Source organism: Ranitomeya variabilis, chromosome 2 (genome assembly GCF_051348905.1).
Source record: "Ranitomeya variabilis isolate aRanVar5 chromosome 2, aRanVar5.hap1, whole genome shotgun sequence".
Taxonomy (NCBI): domain Eukaryota; kingdom Metazoa; phylum Chordata; class Amphibia; order Anura; family Dendrobatidae; genus Ranitomeya; species Ranitomeya variabilis.
Window position 1 is genome coordinate 475,052,976 of NC_135233.1, and position 18,959 is coordinate 475,071,934.

Here is an 18,959-nt window from a genome sequence, read left to right on the forward strand (position 1 = left end):
GCATCAGATGAGGACACGGAATCGAAGCTTTCCCGGTCAGGAAGCATCCGCCACCGACTGATGCCTTGCAACCTACTATGAGAATAAACCTCGGAACCACGAGTATGTAAATAGTTAACTGTTTGTTTTCCTGCTGTTTTGCTGCTTTAAACCCGACCAGGGTTAGTTCTTAAAGGGATCCCTTTGTTGACCCGGGATCCCTATTGTTTTATGTTCTTGCACAAGTTCATCATTGTTTTAAAAGACTGCCGAATCATGGACGGTGAATGATTCACAAACTGTTGCTGTATATAGTTTGCACCTTCTTAAGGGTGCCCCCCCCCCCTACTGGTTTTACAAAAAGAAGAGCTTTTTGAAGAGACTGTTCCTGATTACAGCGCAGAAGTTCTTGCATCAAACAGACTTGCAACTTGAGAGTTTGCACTACCTCAGAAGAGACTTAGTTTCCCTCTTAATGGGAATGTCTAGTTGTTGCACTTAGCTTAAATCATAATGTGCCTTAAATAGTTAGACAGTAATAATGTTTTACATAGTAGTAGTATGTAGTTAGAAAGATAGTGATAAGGAATAGAAATGTTGATAATGTTGTTTGAATAAAACTGAAGTTAAAGTGATTACTAGAACTGATGATAGAAAGCCAAGGAAAGATGCAGTAGGCCCGTGGGGGTAGACAAGAGAGTCCTGCATATGAGGAAGAGAACTAAAGAAAAATGTTGATTTGCACTTTTAGTCTTATAATATACCTTTAGTGGGTACCTGTCCTTACGCCCTTAAAGGAAAAGTTAAATTATTGTTCAGGAAAAGTTTGCACTTAGTAGATAGTAGATAGTATGCCCGGCTGGGTAAGGATAGTTATTTATAGCTAGTTATTTAATAAGTGTTATTTAAAATCTTTTACACAATGTAAATATGTTTCTGTTTGTAACGTTCAAGTGTCCTCACCTTCCATAAAGAGAAGCACTGTTAAATTTACTTGTTTAGAGCATTCCAAAATTTTGTATGTCTTTTGCTAACATGTATTGCTGTTCTTCTTTCCCAGTCCGGGAGTACTGGATTTAATGGGGGGGGAGTGCAGCGCCCCAGAGTCCTGGTCGTTGTAGTAACGTCGCTCTGCCGCTAAGGGGAGTGATGGTACGTCTGATGGCACTTAATAGAGTTCACCTGACCAGGTATCACAGTCACACACTACACTTCACACTCCAGCCACCAGGGGGAGCAAAAGGCTCTATGTATTAGGCCACTCCTCACACTCTGGTAAAACTGGGGGTTGGATAGGAAGTTAGGGAGAAGCTGACTGGGTTTTTCCCAGGTAACATCTAGTGAGAGAGAGCGTTGCTTGGGAAGATTCAGGGAGGTCCCTGTCAGGGGTGGGATCCTGGCAGTGGCCTAGCACCAGACAGATTGTTACGGAGCCGTGCCTGCACCTCATTGCGGCAGCATCCTAAGAAAGGACAGGAAGCGAAGTGTATTGTGGAGAAGTGAGAAACGAGATCACAGCACAAAGGAGATAGAACCAGAAGGAGTCGTGCCCCAAGATCGGCAACATCCTTCTGAGGCGCGTAGCCGGTGGCCGGAACGCCGAGGAAGTAATAGACTCTACACATTACTTTGAACTACGGCAGGGCAGTTAACTCTAGGTTGGCTGTCTCACCTTTACACCTAATGAAGACAACGGAGGCAATTGTGGGAGAGGGGCGTCTCTAGGGTCCCTATAAAATAACTCCAGGCCTACCCCGTCATACGGGTGCGTCCTATCCAAATCATCTGGGGGACGGAGAGAAAGAACAGAAACATACAAGACAGTTGTGAGGACTATCCCGTGGTGCTCAGCAGGGAGGTACTACAACACACAGGCGCTAGTAGGAAGGCTACTGATTTCCACCTGCAAAGGGAACTCTGGATGTGCCTTCGGACCGGCCGGTCTCAGCCAGCCCTGTTAGCAGTGCTCTGGATTGCGGATGCCGAAGCCTTCAGTAAAGAGGTAAAGAGACTGCAACCCTGTGTCTTCGTCATTTACTGCGACCTACACCGTTACCATCTATACATCAAGGGAAGCCCTGGGGACACACTTCACCTGTGGGAAGTTACAACATCTAGCTGCCATTCCATCACCCCAGTGGACCCCTAGCAGCGTCGGTCACCCTGACCAAATACCACAGGTGGCGTCACGAACACTAGACAAATAAGACCTTTTAATTGGACGCCCCTCAAAGGGCCACGGACCGGGTCAGGCCACCGTGACATCCCCTGAACCGAAAGACCCGGTACCGAGTACCCCATTGCCCTTCACGTGGGGGCGCTTCACATACACCCAAAAATAATGCATGACAGAGCACACGTTCCCTTTGTTGGCACCAATATAGTCTATGGCCCCGTCGGCACATTTGCCTGAATCACGTTTTATGGGGGGGGGTTTGGATGTAACCACCAAAGAACGGGTGCCAGAACACAGTGTGAAAGAACTCTAAGGAATGTTCTGCCATGCTGAATTCACTGGGGCAAATCATCCAAATCCACTGCTGGCAGGTTCTGTGTAATAAGCGACCAATAACATCCCAGATGTGCTCAATTGAGATGTGCTCAAAGTCTGGAGACGCTGCAGGGCATGGCAGGATGTATAGGCCATGCAGGCTGAGCACAGTAGCACAAGCAATATGCAATCTGATGTTGTCATGTTGAAAAATGGCTCCTGGGACTCTTTGTAGAAATGGCCGCATCACTGGTTCAACTATCAAGTCAATGTAAAACTGCAAATAATGAATCAGGGTCTAAATCTTTTAGCAAAGCCAATGGAAAAAATGCCTTCAGCAAGCAAAATCTTTAAAATAAATCTGACAAAATATCAAAAAATGCTATCAAAACACTTAAAACAAAAACGGGACTTATAACACCTGGCCACATTATAGGACAAGAAAACATACATAAAAAATAGTTTTTTCTAAAAATATTAATTAAAAACATTTTTTTTAGTGGAATTAGCTAAATCACTGCATATTTATAACAGTATTTTTCACTTGTCACTTAATTACAGACAGACGATTGACTTTATAGGATCAGACTTGCCAGGCAGCACCTTTCTGAATACTTTTCACATTCCCTGCATTTCTAAAGGAGGCCCCAGTCTACCTAACATACAGTATCTGCCATGTACTGTAAAGGCTGTGTGCACACATTCAGGATGTCTTGCAGAAATATCCTGAGCAAATTTTCTGCAAGAAATCCGCATGCGTTTTTTTCGCGTTTTTGACAAAAAAAATTTCTGGAGCTTCCCAATGCATTAAATAGCGGGAAAAACGCAAAAAATCTGCAAAATTAATGAACATGCTGCGTTTTTTACCGCGATGCGTTTTTTTCACGGAAAAAAAGCATCATGTGCACAAAAATTGCAAAATGCATTCTAAATGATGGGATGCATAATGTATGCGTTTTTTATGCCTTTATATAGCGTTTTTATAGCGAAAAAACGCGGAAAAAACGGGAGAAATCCGCAACATGTGCACACAGCCTAATAATTCATGTACTATGTGTTCTGCAATACAAAACAGCATAATATTACAGATCCCGAAATCATATTCGTAGTCTGGGATAAGCACATGTGTGTTATCTGCAACCAGACACATCAATTCGCTCCATAACAGCTAAATAAAGATAGGAGAACCCGGAGCATAATATATAAAAAATGCTTTTATTGATACAAAAGATTTTTAAAACATAAATCAGTAATACTTTAAAGTACTTATTAGTCCCATGACTAGCATAGATAGAGAGAGAGCCCACCCCTCAAAAAACTCCCCGTGCTACATAATAACCCTGGGAGGGGAATGTGCAAGGAGCCCCTACTATATGGTATAACCGAATACAGTGGCAAGCTGATAAAGTAGTAAAATACCAAAGCTGTAAATTACATTAGAGTCACAATAGAGCCTGGATCAGCTTACCGGATAAGAGGGGAAAGAGAGGAGAGGGACCCCGCCAGAATAACGTCCCCGACGCGCGTTTCGCGGCTACAACACGCCGCTTCTTCAAGGAAGTGTGGAATAAGGGGCACGCAGGACCTGCTGATAACCTGCCTGACCTCCGTCACATGTCCATATCCGGCCAATGGAAATGGCGCTAGCGGCGCATGCGCACGGCGACGGAAAGGTCCTCCATGGAGGCAGAGCGTCAAGCCCAGTGCGCACGCGCCGGAAATTGTCCCGGAGCGCCCGCACAGAGCATGTAGACGCCCGCCCACATGAAGGAGCCGCCCGCCAGCCGGGCGATGCGCACGGCCACTGGGGGGAGTGTATCGTAAGAAAGCAGTAAGTACTGTCAAAAATATTGACCGGCAACCGGACCGGAGTGTCCCCATATATTCTAACAAAGGATATTAAATCAAAAAAACCCAACTAAGGGAAAGCTACTGGTGTATACTGGATAATAATATACCATAAATAAGGGGATAAGTTCCCATGAGGATCCCAACAAAACACCAATTAGCATCATTCACAGTAAAAGCAGGAATTTTTGAAAGAAAAGAAGGGGGGATATATATATATAAAAATTAGCAACATTTTATACAACAGTACAAACGTGTTTAAATAACGTAATATAAATAAATCCTGCAACATGAATGACAATCTAATGTGTCCTTTAATAAAGTGTAATAACACAATAACCGGATTTTGTTCACGTAGATGACCGTATCCCAGAGGACAGTGGAGGCACCAGGATGACAGATCCGAATGGCCGGAGGCGAAGAGAGATATCAGCCAGCAGAGAACCCGCGAGTAAAGGTAATTACTGATAACACAAAAACAGAACAACAATAGTTAAAAATAATTTTAAAAACAGAAGAATATATCTGGCAGGTTAATGATGGAACCCCATATGGAGAGAGCCCAAAGATAATAAGTAGCTAAAGGTACGGAGCAAAGCTCAAGGATTCATTGAGTCCCTTAGGAGTCATACAATCCAACATGACTATCCATTTTGTTTCAATCTGCGCAAGTCGTTTTTTATTATCCCCACCCCTCACGCCCAGATGAAGTGCATCAATCCCCCGAACAGAAAGTAATTTAGAGTTACAATTATGGTGTAACCAAAAGTGTCGGGGGAGCGTTTTTAGTTCAGTCTCAGTGGGCACCGTCTTGGCCGCGTCAATATCCCGCACATGTTCACGCACACGGACCCTAAATTCACGTGTAGTGAGGCCCACGTAAATCCTTGGGCACGGACATGTAGCATAGTAAATAATGTTTGATGTCCCACAAGAGATGCGATGCCTTATTTGGAAAGTTCTAGAGCCATCGCTTGATTTGAACTCGGAACAGCGCAGGATATTGGCGCAGGCAAGACAGTGCCCACACGGAATACAGCACGGAATACAAAACAGCATGTAGTAATTGTAAACAGGGCCGCCATCAGGGCATTACTGCCCTTACTGGCATATTGTGCCCGATGAGCAGAAGAGACACCAGCGGCAGGATTCTGCCACTTCATTAACTGATCGCGCGTCCTCCGACGCACGATCAGTTAAAATCTGTTGCTGTGCAGGAGATTCCTCTCACACGGCAACAGTTAACAGATGCCAGCCAATCACAGGCTGGCAACTGACATCAGCACGCATGTCGCCAACATATGACATCACTGTCATACACCGGAACGACGCTGCGCTCCTCAGCTGAACCGGAATGGATACTACAGCTGGAGCTCAGCCAGGTAAGGAGAAACATTTTTTTTTTAGCAAAGCCACGGTATGGGGCATATTATACAGGTATGGGGCTGCATTATACTGCTATGGGGGGTGGGAAAGGCGGTGCATTATACTATGGGGTGCATTATACTGCTATGGGGGTGCATTATACTATGGGGTGCATTATAGTACTATAGTGTGCATTATTCTGCTATGGGAGTGCATTATACTATAGATGACTATGGAGCTGCATTATCCTGCTATGGGGTGCATTATACTACTATGGGGTGCATTATTATACTGCTATGGTGCTGCATTATACAGCTATGGAGGTGCATTATATTGCTATGAGGTGCATTATACTACATTGGGGCTGAAATTATATGACTATGGGGTTGCATTATACCACTATGAGGGTGCAATATTCCACTATGGGGCTGCATTATAATACTATGGGGCTGCATTATACTGCTATGGAGGTGAATTATACTGCTATGGAGGTGCATTATACTGCTATGGGGTGCATTATACCACTATGAGGGTGCATTATACTACTATGGGGGTGCATTATACCACTATGGGGCTGAAATTATATGACTATGGGGCTGCATTATACCACTGTGGGGGTGCATTATACCACTATGGAGCTGCATTTTACTACTATGGGGATGCATTATACTACTATGGAGGTGCATTAAACCACTATGGGGCTGCATTATACTGCTATGGGGTGCATTATATCACTATGAGGGGTAATTATACTACTATGGGGGTGCATTATACCACTATGAGGGTGCATTTTACTACTATGGGGGTGCATTATACCACTATGGGGCTGCATTATACAACTATGGGGGTGCATTATATCACTATAGGGCTGCAATATACCACTATGGGGGTGCATTATACCACTATGGGGGTGCATTATACTACTATGGGGTGCATTATACTACTATGGGGCTGCATTATACCACTATGGGGCTGCATTATACTGCTATGGCAGTGCATTATTCTGCTATGGGGTGCATTATACTACTATGGGGTATATTATTATACTGCTATGGGGGAGCATTATACTGCTATGGGGGTGCATTATTCTACTATGAGGCTGCATTATACTATGGGGGTGCATTATACTATGAGAGTGCATTATAGGACTGTAGTGTGCATTATACTGCTATGGGGATGCATTATACAGCTATGGGGGTGCACTATTCTACTATGAGGCTGCATTATACTATGGGAGTGCATTATAGTACTATAGTGTGCATTATACTGCTATGGGGGTGCATTATGCTGCTATGGGGTTGCATTATATTACTATGGAGGTGCATTATACTGCTATGGAGGTGCAGTATATTGCTATGGGGGTGCATTATACTACTATGGTGGTGCATTATACTACTATGGGGAGCATTATACCACTATGGGGCTGCATTATACTACTATGGTGCTGCAGTATACTGTTATGGAGGTGCATTACACTGCTATGAGGTGCATTATACTGCTATGGGGTGCATTATACCACTATGAGGATGCATAATACTACTATGGGGGTGCATTATACCACTATGGGGCTGCATTATACGACTATGGGGCTGCATTATACCACTATGGGGGTGCATTATACCACTATGGGGGTGCATTATACTGCTATGGGGCTCCATTATACTGCTATATGGATGCATTATACTGCTATGAGAGCACATTATACTACTATCGGGGTGCATTACACCACTATGGAGCTGCATTATACCACTATGGGGGTGCATTATACCACTATGGGGGTGCATTATACCACTATGGGGGTGCATTATACTACTATGGGGTGCATTATACTACTAAGCGAGTGCATTCTACCACTATAGGGCTGCATTATACCACTATGGGGCTCCATTATACTGCTATGGTGGTTGCATTATACTGCTGTGGGGGTGCATTATACTGCTATGTGGGTGCATTATATTGCTATGGGGTGCATTATGCTATATATGACTATGGGTTTCATTATACTACTATGTCGGTGCATTATCCTGTTATATATGACTATGGGGTACATTATACTATTATGGATGACTATGGGGCAATATGGAGAGACATGGGGAAAGTATGGAGAGACATGAGGCAGAATGGGAGGACACATGGGGTCCAGAATGGGAGGATACATGGGGTCCAGAATGTGTGATATTACTGTAGGGGCTAATTAAAGTATATTATTTTTGAGGATACTATTTTCAGTGTGGCAGAGGAGAGGTCCTGTGTCTGTGTAGGGCGACACTGTCGCTTTTTTCTTCTTCATCTAGCATAGTATAGAGGTTGAGTTAAAATTGGGGACTGTGCTCTAGATAACGGTGCTATTTTCTGCAGAAACGAGTCCTGGCTGGGAAGAAGTGATGGCAGTGTGCGCTGGATGAAGATGAAAGCAAAGATGAAGGACTTCACCTAGAGATGTCACTGGTGAGTCAGTGTGTTACCTGCACACTTACACTATATACTGTATACAGAGCTCATGTGTATAATGTCACCAGTGATTACTGTATTACCTGTAAATGGACACTGTATACGAAGTACAGATCTCCAGTGTATAATGGCAGTTATGGTGATATTAGTATTGTGTTTTGTATTAATGATCAGTATTGTAGTATTATGTCACTATGTTGTGGTAATATGTGATCTGGTCATGTGTGGCGGTATTTGTTCCTTGAATGTGCTATTATTCGGTCACTGTGGTGGTAATATGTAGTCTGGACATGGTGTGGCAGTATTTGTTCCTTGTATGTAGTATTATTCAGTCAATATGTGGTAGTAATACGCAGTCTGGTCATAGTGTGGTGGTTTTTGTTCCTTGTATGTGATATTATTTGATCACTAAGTGGTGGTAATATGTTGTCTGGTCATGGTGTGGCTGTGATCGGAGGTAAAAAAATGTAACTCCGATCACAGGTATCAGCTGATGGGACTACTACTCCCATCAGCCTATGCTTGCTGCCGCTAGTAACAGTGAGAGCAGGCGTCGGCTGATGGGAGTATTCCTCAGCCGACACCTGACACATATATATAATTTAAAAAAACAGTGTTGGTTTTTTGACAACCAGCCAAGCTAAACAGACAGCTGGAGTCTGGTATTCTCAGGTTGATAAGGGGCCATGGATATTGTCCCCCAGACGAAAAATAGCTGCCCGCAGTCGCCTGAGAAAAGGCACATCTATTAGATGTGCCAATTCTGGCACTTTACTCAACTCTTCCACTTTCCCTGTGGTGGTGCCAAGTGTGGTTCATATTTGTGGTGTTAATGTCACCTTTGTGTTGTGGATTCTGTTTGTGGGCTCCCTCTGGTGGTTACTGCTGGTACTGGGTGACTTTGGTGGGTTGCGGCCTTTGGTTTCCACCTGTCCATCAGTGGCTGGGTGTTTCCTATTTTACCTGGCCTTTCTGTCATTTCCCTTGCCGGCTATCAATGTATTCAGATGTGCTCTGTTTGGTTCCTGCCTACCTGCTCCCAGATCTTTCAGGATAAGCTAAGTGCTGATTTTCAGTTGTTTGTTTTTTTGTCCAGCTTGCTTATTATGTCTCTATGCTAGCTGGTAGCTCTAGTGGACTGAGGTTCTCCCCATGTGCCATGAGTTGGCACATGGGTTCTTGTAATCTCAGGATGGTTTTTTTGATTAGGGTTTTTTGCTGACCGCTCAGTCCCCTTTTGTATCGTTCTGCTTTCTAGTTTACAGCGGGCCTCAATTTGCTAAAACTATATATATCATCTCTATGTGTGTGCCTTCCTCTCATTTCACCGTCAATACATGTGGGGGGCAACTATATCTTTTGGGGTTCATTCCGCTGGAGGCAAGTGAGGTCTTTATTTTCTCTGCAGTGCTAGTTAGCTCTTAGGCTGGTGCGTGGCGTCTAGAACCAACGTAGGCACGCTCCCTGGCTATCTCTAGTTGCGTTTGTCAGGCGTAGGGCAGCGGTCAGCCCAGGTTCCATCACCCTAGAGCTCGTCCGTAATATATTTGTACTTTGCTTGTCCTGTGCTATCCCTAGCCATTGGGATTCATGACAGTATAGCCGGCCAACAAAGTGTTAATTGTTTGGGCTGAAGCAGGAGAAAGAGAAGTGTTTAAGGGAAATTTTTTTTTTTTTTTTTTCCCTTCAGAGTTTTGCTGCCTAGCCCTTAATTGCTGTCTAGCTGCTTCTTACCTCCTCTTAACCCTTGAATGGCTCTGATCTTAGCTGTTTAACATGGATGTCCAGAGTTTGGCTTCCAGCCTGAGTAATCTCGCGGCAAAAGTTCAAAACATACAGGATTTTGTTGTTCACACTCCCATGTCTGAACCTAGAATTCCTATTCCAGAGTTCTTTTCTGGAGATAGATCTACCTTCCTGAATTTCAGGAACAATTGTAAATTGTTTCTTTCTTTAAAATCTCGCTCCTCTGGAGACCCTGCTCAACAGGTCAAGATTGTAATATCTTTCCTGCGGGGCGACCCTCAGAATTGGGCATTTGCATTGGCACCAGGGGATCCTGCATTGCTCAGTGTGGATGCGTTTTTTCTGGCATTGGGATTGCTCTATGAGGAACCTAACCTGGAGATTCAGGCTGAAAAGGCTTTATTAGCCCTCTCTCAGGGGCATGATGAAGCGGAGATATATTGTCAGAAGTTTCGGAAATGGTCGGTGCTTACTCAGTGGAATGAGTGCGCCCTGGCTGCAAACTTCAGAAATGGTCTTTCTGAGGCCATTAAGGATATTATGGTGGGGTTCCCTACGCCTACAGGTCTGAATGAGTCTATGGCTATGGCCATTCAGATTGATCGGCGTTTACGGGAGCGCAAACCCGTGCACCAGTTGGCGGTGTCTTCTGAACAGGCACCTGAGACTATGCAATGTGATAGAATTCAGTCCAGAAGTGAACGGCAAAATTATAGGCGGAAAAATGGATTGTGTTTCTATTGTGGTGATTCAGCTCATGTTATATCAGCATGCTCTAAACGCACAAAAAGGGTTGATAAATCTTTTGCCATTGGTACTCTGCAGCCTAAGTTCATTTTGTCTGTGACTCTGATTTTTTCACTGTCTTCCATTTCCGTCGATGGCTATGTGGATTCGGGCGCTGCCCTGAGTCTTATGGATTGGTCATTTGCTAAACGCTGCGGTTTTAGTCTGGAACCTCTGGAAGTTCCTACTCCTCTGAAGGGAATTGACTCTACACCATTGGCTATGAATAAACCGCAGTATTGGACACAAGTGACCATGCGCATGACTCCCGTTCATCAGGAGGTGATTCGCTTCCTTGTACTTTATAATTTACATGATGTACTAGTGCTTGGTCTGCCATGGTTACAAACTCATAATCCTGTCCTGGACTGGAAAACTATGTCTGTGTTAAGCTGGGGATGTCAGGGGGTTCATGATGATGCACCTCCGATTTCTATCGCTTCATCTACTCCTTCTGAGATCCCTGCGTTTTTGTCTGACTATAGGGATGTTTTTGAGGAGCCTAAGCTCAATTCGCTCCCTCCGCATAGAGATTGTGACTGTGCTATAGAATTGATTCCTGGCAGTAAGTTCCCTAAGGGTCGTTTATTTAATCTGTCACTGCCAGAGCATACTGCTATGCGGAATTATGTTAAGGAGTCCTTGGAAAAGGGACATATTCGTCCATCTTCGTCCCCTCTGGGAGCAGGTTTTTTTTTTGTGGCAAAAAAAGATGGTTCCCTGAGGCCTTGTATAGATTATCGCCTTCTGAATAAGATTACAGTCAAGTATCAGTATCCATTGCCATTATTGACTGATTTGTTTGCTCGCATTAAGGGGGCTAGGTGGTTCACTAAGATAGATCTTCGCGGTGCGTATAATCTGGTGCGGATAAAACAGGGTGATGAGTGGAAAACCGCATTTAATACGCCTGAGGGCCATTTTGAGTATTTGGTAATGCCTTTTGGACTCTCCAATGCTCCGTCAGTCTTTCAGTCCTTTATGCACAATATTTTCCGTGAATATCTGGATAAGTTTATGATTGTGTATTTGGATGATATTTTGGTGTTTTCTGATGACTGGGAGTCTCATGTTCTACAGGTCAGGAAGGTGTTTCAGGTTCTGCGGGCCAATTCTCTGTTTATGAAGGGCTCAAAGTGTCTCTTCGGAGTCCAGAAGATTTCTTTTTTGGGGTACATTTTTTCTCCTTCTACTATTGAGATGGAACCCGTCAAGGTTCAGGCGATTTGTGACTGGACACAACCTACATCTGTTAAGAGCCTTCAGAAGTTCTTGGGGTTTGCTAATTTTTATCGTCGGTTCATTGCTAATTTTTCCAGTATTGTTAAACCTTTGACTGATTTGACTAAAAAGGGTGCTGATGTTGCTGATTGGTCTCCTGCGGCCGTGGAGGCCTTTCAGGAACTTAAGCGCCGGTTTTCTTCTGCTCCTGTGTTGTGTCAACCAGATGTTTCACTTCCTTTTCAGGTTGAGGTTGATGCTTCCGAGATTGGAGCGGGGGCGGTTTTGTCACAGAGAAGTTCTAATGACTCGGTGATGAAGCCATGTGCATTCTTCTCTAGAAAATTCTCGCCCGCCGAGCGCAATTATGATGTGGGTAATCGGGAGCTTTTGGCCATGAAATGGGCATTTGAGGAGTGGCGTCATTGGCTTGAGGGTGCTAAACATCGTGTGGTGGTCTTGACTGATCACAAGAATCTCATTTACCTTGAGTCTGCCAGGCGTTTGAATCCTAGACAGGCTCGTTGGTCGTTGTTTTTTTCTCGTTTCAATTTCGTGGTTTCATACCTGCCAGGTTCAAAGAATGTGAAGGCAGATGCTCTTTCCAGGAGTTTTGTGCCTGACTCTCCTGGAGAATCTGGGCCTACTGGTATCCTTAGGGATGGGGTAATATTGTCCGCCGTATCCCCAGACTTGCGACGTGCATTGCAGGAGTTTCAGGTGGATAAACCGGATCGTTGTCCACCAGAAAGACTGTTTGTTCCGGATGATTGGACCAGTAGAGTCATCTCCGAGGTCCATTCTTCTGTGTTGGCTGGTCATCCTGGAATATTTGGTACTAGAGACTTGGTGGCCAGGTCTTTTTGGTGGCCTTCCTTGTCTAGGGATGTGCGTACCTTTGTGCAGTCTTGTGAAGTGTGTGCTCGAGCTAAGCCTTGCTGTTCTCGGGCCAGTGGGTTGTTGTTATCCTTGCCCATCCCGAAGAGGCCTTGGACGCACATTTCCATGGATTTTATTTCTGATCTCCCGGTTTCACAGAAAATGTCCGTTATCTGGGTTGTGTGTGACCGCTTTTCTAAGATGGTTCATTTGGTGCCCTTGCCTAAGTTGCCTTCCTCCTCTGAGTTGGTCCCTTTATTTTTTCAGAACGTGGTTCGTTTGCATGGGATTCCGGAGAATATCGTTTCTGACAGGGGATCCCAGTTTGTGTCTAGATTTTGGCGGACGTTTTGTGCCAAGATGGGCATTGATTTGTCTTTCTCGTCTGCATTCCATCCTCAGACAAATGGCCAGACGGAGCGAACTAATCAGACCTTGGAAACTTATTTGAGGTGTTTTGTTTCTGCTGATCAAGATGACTGGGTTGCTTTTTTGCCACTGGCCGAATTTGCTCTTAATAATCGGGCTAGTTCGGCCACATTGGTCTCTCCTTTTTTTTGTAATTCGGGGTTTCATCCTCGTTTTTCCTCTGGTCAGGTGGAGCCTTCGGATTGTCCTGGAGTGGACGTGGTGGTGGACAGGCTACATCAGATTTGGAATCAGGTGGTGGACAATTTGAAGTTATCTCAGGAGAAGACTCAGCAGTTTGCTAATCGCCGTCGCCGCGTGGGTCCCCGACTTCTTGTTGGGGATTTGGTGTGGTTGTCTTCTCGTTTTGTCCCTATGAAGGTCTCTTCTCCTAAGTTCAAGCCTCGGTTCATCGGTCCTTATAGGATCTCGGAGATTCTTAACCCTGTATCTTTTCGTTTGGATCTCCCAGCATCGTTTGCTATTCATAATGTGTTCCATCGGTCGTTGTTGCTGAGGTATGAGGTGCCCGTTGTTCCTTCGGTTGAGCCTCCTGCTCCGGTGCTGGTGGAGGGAGAATTGGAGTATGTTGTTGAGAAGATCTTGGATTCTCGTGTTTCCAGACGCAAACTCCAGTATTTGGTTAAGTGGAAGGGTTATGGTCAGGAGGATAATTCCTGGGTGGTCGCCTCCGATGTTCATGCGACTGATTTGGTCCGCGCCTTCCATAGAGCTCACCCTGATCGCCCTGGGGGTTCTCGTGAGGGTTCGGTGACCCCTCCTCAAGGGGGGGGTACTGTTGTGGATTCTGTTTGTGGGCTCCCTCTGGTGGTTACTGCTGGTACTGGGTGACTTTGGTGGGTTGCGGCCTTTGGTTTCCACCTGTCCATCAGTGGCTGGGTGTTTCCTATTTTACCTGGCCTTTCTGTCATTTCCCTTGCCGGCTATCAATGTATTCAGATGTGCTCTGTTTGGTTCCTGCCTACCTGCTCCCAGATCTTTCAGGATAAGCTAAGTGCTGATTTTCAGTTGTTTGGTTTTTTGTCCAGCTTGCTTATTATGTCTCTATGCTAGCTGGTAGCTCTAGTGGACTGAGGTTCTCCCCATGTGCCATGAGTTGGCACATGGGTTCTTGTAATCTCAGGATGGTTTTTTTGATTAGGGTTTTTTGCTGACCGCTCAGTCCCCTTTTGTATCGTTCTGCTTTCTAGTTTACAGCGGGCCTCAATTTGCTAAAACTATATATATCATCTCTATGTGTGTGCTGGGCTGACCGCTGCCCTACGCCTGACAAACGCAACTAGAGATAGCCAGGGAGCGTGCCTACGTTGGTTCTAGACGCCACGCACCAGCCTAAGAGCTAACTAGCACTGCAGAGAAAATAAAGACCTCACTTGCCTCCAGCGGAATGAACCCCAAAAGATATAGTTGCCCCCCACATGTATTGACGGTGAAATTTCACCGTCAATACATGTGGGGGGCAACTATATCTTTTGGGGTTCATTCCGCTGGAGGCAAGTGAGGTCTTTATTTTCTCTGCAGTGCTAGTTAGCTCTTAGGCTGGTGCGTGGCGTCTAGAACCAACGTAGGCACGCTCCCTGGCTATCTCTAGTTGCGTTTGTCAGGCGTAGGGCAGCGGTCAGCCCAGGTTCCATCACCCTAGAGCTCGTCCGTAATATATTTGTACTTTGCTTGTCCTGTGCTATCCCTAGCCATTGGGATTCATGACACCTTTGTATTGTCCGGTAACATCAAGCCCATAGATTAGTAATGAAGAGGCATCTATAAGACGCCTAACCATTAGTAATCCTATATTTATTTAGTAAACAAACACACAGCCAGAATAAATTCCTTAATTTGAAATAATAGAAACACACTTTTACTTTTTATTTACGAATATCAAACACAGTTATACTCACCTAACACCCATTCCATTGAAGCAATGGTCTCCTGTAAAAAATGAAACAAAAAAAAACAACCATATCACTCACCTGTCCAACGTTCTGTGCCGCGTCGTAACCCATGTCATTTTCAACTTAGACAGTGCCAAGATGTGACCATCCAGGCTGAAAACCACTGGAGAATGAGCTGTTGCGAGCGCAGCCTCAGCAACTGGCGGTGACGTCATCAAGTTTACCGCCAGTCACAGAGGCTGTGCCCCCAGCTGGACCAATGAACTGCGGTGACCTCAATGAAATAACTGCTAGCACTGTGAGAAAAAGTCTCACGGTGCAGTGCTGAGCTCGGGGAGTTCACCGCTGTTCACCATGAGGGGCCCAGCTGGGAACGCAGCCTTAGTGACTTGCGGTAACCTCGATTACATCACTGCCAGTCACTGAGGCTGCGCTTGCAGCAGCTCATTCTCCAGTGGCTTTCAGCCTGGACGGTCGCATCTTGGCACCCTCCAAGTTGAAAACTATTTATCCCAGACATGGATTACGGCATGGGACAGAACGTCGGACAGGTGAGGGATATTGTTGTTTTTAATTTTTTAATTTTTTTACAGGAGACCATGGCTTCAATGGAATGGGTGTTAATTGAGTATTTTTGTTGTTTATTATTTTCTATTTTTACAGTAGAAAATAGCTTCAGTGGAATGGGAAATGGTGGCGTATGACTGTGTTTGTTATTTTTAAATAAAAAAGTAAAAGTGTGTTTTTTTTATTTCAATTAACCCCTTCACCCCCAAGGGTGGTTTGCACGTTAATGACCGGGCCAATTTTTACAATTCTGACCACTGTCCCTTTATGAGGTTATAACTCTGGAACGCTTCAACGGATCTTGGCGATTCTGACATTGTTTTCTCGAGACATATTGTACTTCATGATAGTGGTAAAATTTCTTCGATATAACTTGCGTTTATTTGTGAAAAAAACGAATATTTGGCGAAAATTTTGAAAATTTCGCAATTTTCCAACTTTGAATTTTTATGCCCTTAAATCACAGACATATGTCACGCAAAATACCTAATATGTAACATTTCCCACATGTCTACTTTACATCAGCACAATTTTGGAACCAAAATTTTTTTTTGTGACGGAGTTATAAGGGTTAAAATTTGACCAGCAATTTCTCATTTTTACAACACCATTTATTTTTTAGGGACCACATCTCATTTGAAGTCATTTTGAGGGGTCTATATGATAGAAAATACCCAAGTGTGACACCATTCTAAAAACTGCACCCATCAAGGTACTCAAAACCACTTTCAAGAAGTTTATTAACCCTTCAGGTGTTTCACAGGAATTTTTGGAATGTTTAAATAAAAATGAACATTTAACTTTTTTTCACACAAAATTTATTTCAGCTCCAATTTGTTTTATTTTACCAAGGGTAACAGGAGAAAATAGACCCCAAAATTTGTTATACAATTTGTCCTGAGTACGCTGATACCCCATATGTGGGGGTAAACCACTGTTTGGGCGCATGGCAGAGCTCGGAAGGAAAGGAGCGCCATTTCACTTTTCAATGCAAAATTGACTGGAATTGAGATGGGACGCCATGTTGCATTTGGAGAGCCCCTGATGTGCCTAAACATTGAAACCCCCCACAAGTGACACCATTTTGGAAAGTAGACCCCTTAAGCAACTTATCTAGATGTGTGTTGAGCACTTTGACCCAACAAGTGCTTCACAGAAGTTTATAATGCAGAGCCGTAAAAATAAAAAATCATATTTTTTCACAAAAATGATCTTTTCGCCCCCATTTTTTTATTTCCCCAAGGGTAAGAGAAGAAATTAGACCACAAAAGTTGTTGTGCAATTTGTCCTGAGTACGATGATACCCCATATGTGGGGGTAAACCACTGTTTGGGCGCATAGCAGAGCTCGGAAGGGAAGGAGCGCTATTTTACTTTTCAATGCAAAATTGACTGGAATTAAGATGAGATGCCATGTTGCGTTTGGAGAGCCCTTGATGTGCCTAAACATTAAAAAACCCCACAAGTGACACCATTTTGGAAAGTAGACCCCCTAAGGAACTTATCTAGATGTGTTTTGAGAGCTTTCAACCCCCAAGTGTTTCACTACAGTTTATAACGCAGAGCCGTGAAAATAAAAATTCTTTTTTTTTTCACAAAAATGATTTTTTAGCCCCCAGTTTTGTATTTTCACAAGGGTATCAGGATAAATTGGACCCCAAAAGTTGTTGTCCAATTTGTCCTGAGTACGCTGATACCCCATATGTGGGGGAGAACCACTGTTTGGGCGCATGACAGAGCTCGGAAGGGAAGGAGCATCATTTGGAATGCAGACTTAAATGGATTGGTCTGCAGGCGTCACGTTGCATTTGCAGAGCCCCTGATATACCCAAACAGTACAAACCCCTCACAAGTGACCCCATATTGGAAACTAGACCCCCCAAGGAACTTATCTAGATGTGTTGTGAGAGCTTTGAACCCCCAAGTGTTTCACTACAGTTTATAACGCAGAGCCGTGAAAATAAAAATTATTATTTTTTTCACAAAAATGATTTTTTAGCCCCCAGTTTTGTATTTTCACAAGGGTATCAGGATAAATTGGACCACAAATGTTGTTGTCCAATTTGTCCTGAGTATGCTGATACCCCATATGTGGGGGAGAACCACTGTTTGGGCGCATGACAGAGCTCGGAAGGGAAGGAGCGCCATTTGGAATACAGACTTAAATGGATTGGTCTGCAGGCATCACGTTGCATTTGCAGAGCCCCTGATGTACCCAAACAGTACAAACCCCCCACAAGTGACCCCATATTGGAAACTAGACCCCCCAAGGAACTTATCTAGATGTGTTGTGAGAACTTTGAACCCCCAAGTGTTTCACTACAGTTTATAACGCAGAGCCGTGAAAATAAAAATTCTTTTTTTTTTCACAAAAATGATTTTTTAGCCCCCAGTTTTGTATTTTCACAAGGGTATCAGGATAAATTGGACCCCAAAAGCTGTTGTCCAATTTGTCCTGAGTACGCTGATACCCCATATGTGGGGGGGGAACCACTGTTTGGGCGCATGACAGAGCTCGGAAGGGAAGGAGCGCCATTTGGAATGCAGACTTAAATGGATTGGTCTGCAGGTGTCACGTTGCATTTGCAGAGCCCCTGATGTACCCAAACAGTACAAACCCCCCACAAGTGATCCCATATCGGAAACTAGACCCCCCAAGGAACTTATCTAGATGTGTTGTGAGAACTTTGAACCCCCAAGTGTTTCACTACAGTTTACAACGCAGAGCCGTGAAAATAAAAAATCCTTTTTTTCCCACAAAACTTATTTTTTGGCCCCCAGTTTTGTATTTTCCCAATGGTAGCAGGAGAAATTGGACCCCAAAAGATGATGTCCAATTTGACCTGAGTACGCTGATACCCCATATGTTGGGGAAAACCCCTGTTTGGGCACACGGGAGAGCTCTGAAGGGAAGGAGCACTGTTTTCCTTTTTCAACGCAGAATTGGCTGGAATTCAGATCGGATGCCATGTCCCGTTTGGAGAGCCCCTGATGTGGCTAACCAGTGGAAACCCCCCAATTATAACTGAAACCCTAATCCAAACACACCCCTTACCCTAATCCCAACAGTAACCCTAACCACTCCTCTAACCCAGACACACCCAACCCTATTCCCAACCGTAAATGTAATCCAAACCCTAACCCTATCTTTAGCCCCAACCCTAACTGTAGCCCCAACCCTAGCCCCAACCCTAGCCCTAACCCTAGCAATAACCCTAGCCCTATCACTAGCCCTAACACTAGCCGTAACCCTAGCCCCAAACCTAGCCCTAGCCCTAACCCTAGCCCCAACCCTAACCCTAACCC

The 18,959-nt window shown here is 44.4% G+C and overlaps 1 protein-coding gene across 3 annotated transcripts in view; it reads right to left on the reverse strand.

Annotated features, from left to right (window-relative positions):
* The window catches only part of LMNTD2 (lamin tail domain containing 2), a 214,378-nt gene that overhangs the window by 162,648 nt on the left and 32,771 nt on the right, over window positions 1–18,959 (reverse strand). Inside the window, exon 2 of one of the 3 annotated variants that reach the window (XM_077292672.1) lies at window positions 4,659–4,782. The exons of the other annotated variants lie outside the window; for them this stretch is intronic. The gene's annotated coding sequence lies outside the window, so the exon portion shown is untranslated. The remainder of the gene's footprint in view (window positions 1–4,658; window positions 4,783–18,959) is intronic. 3 annotated transcript variants of the gene reach the window in all.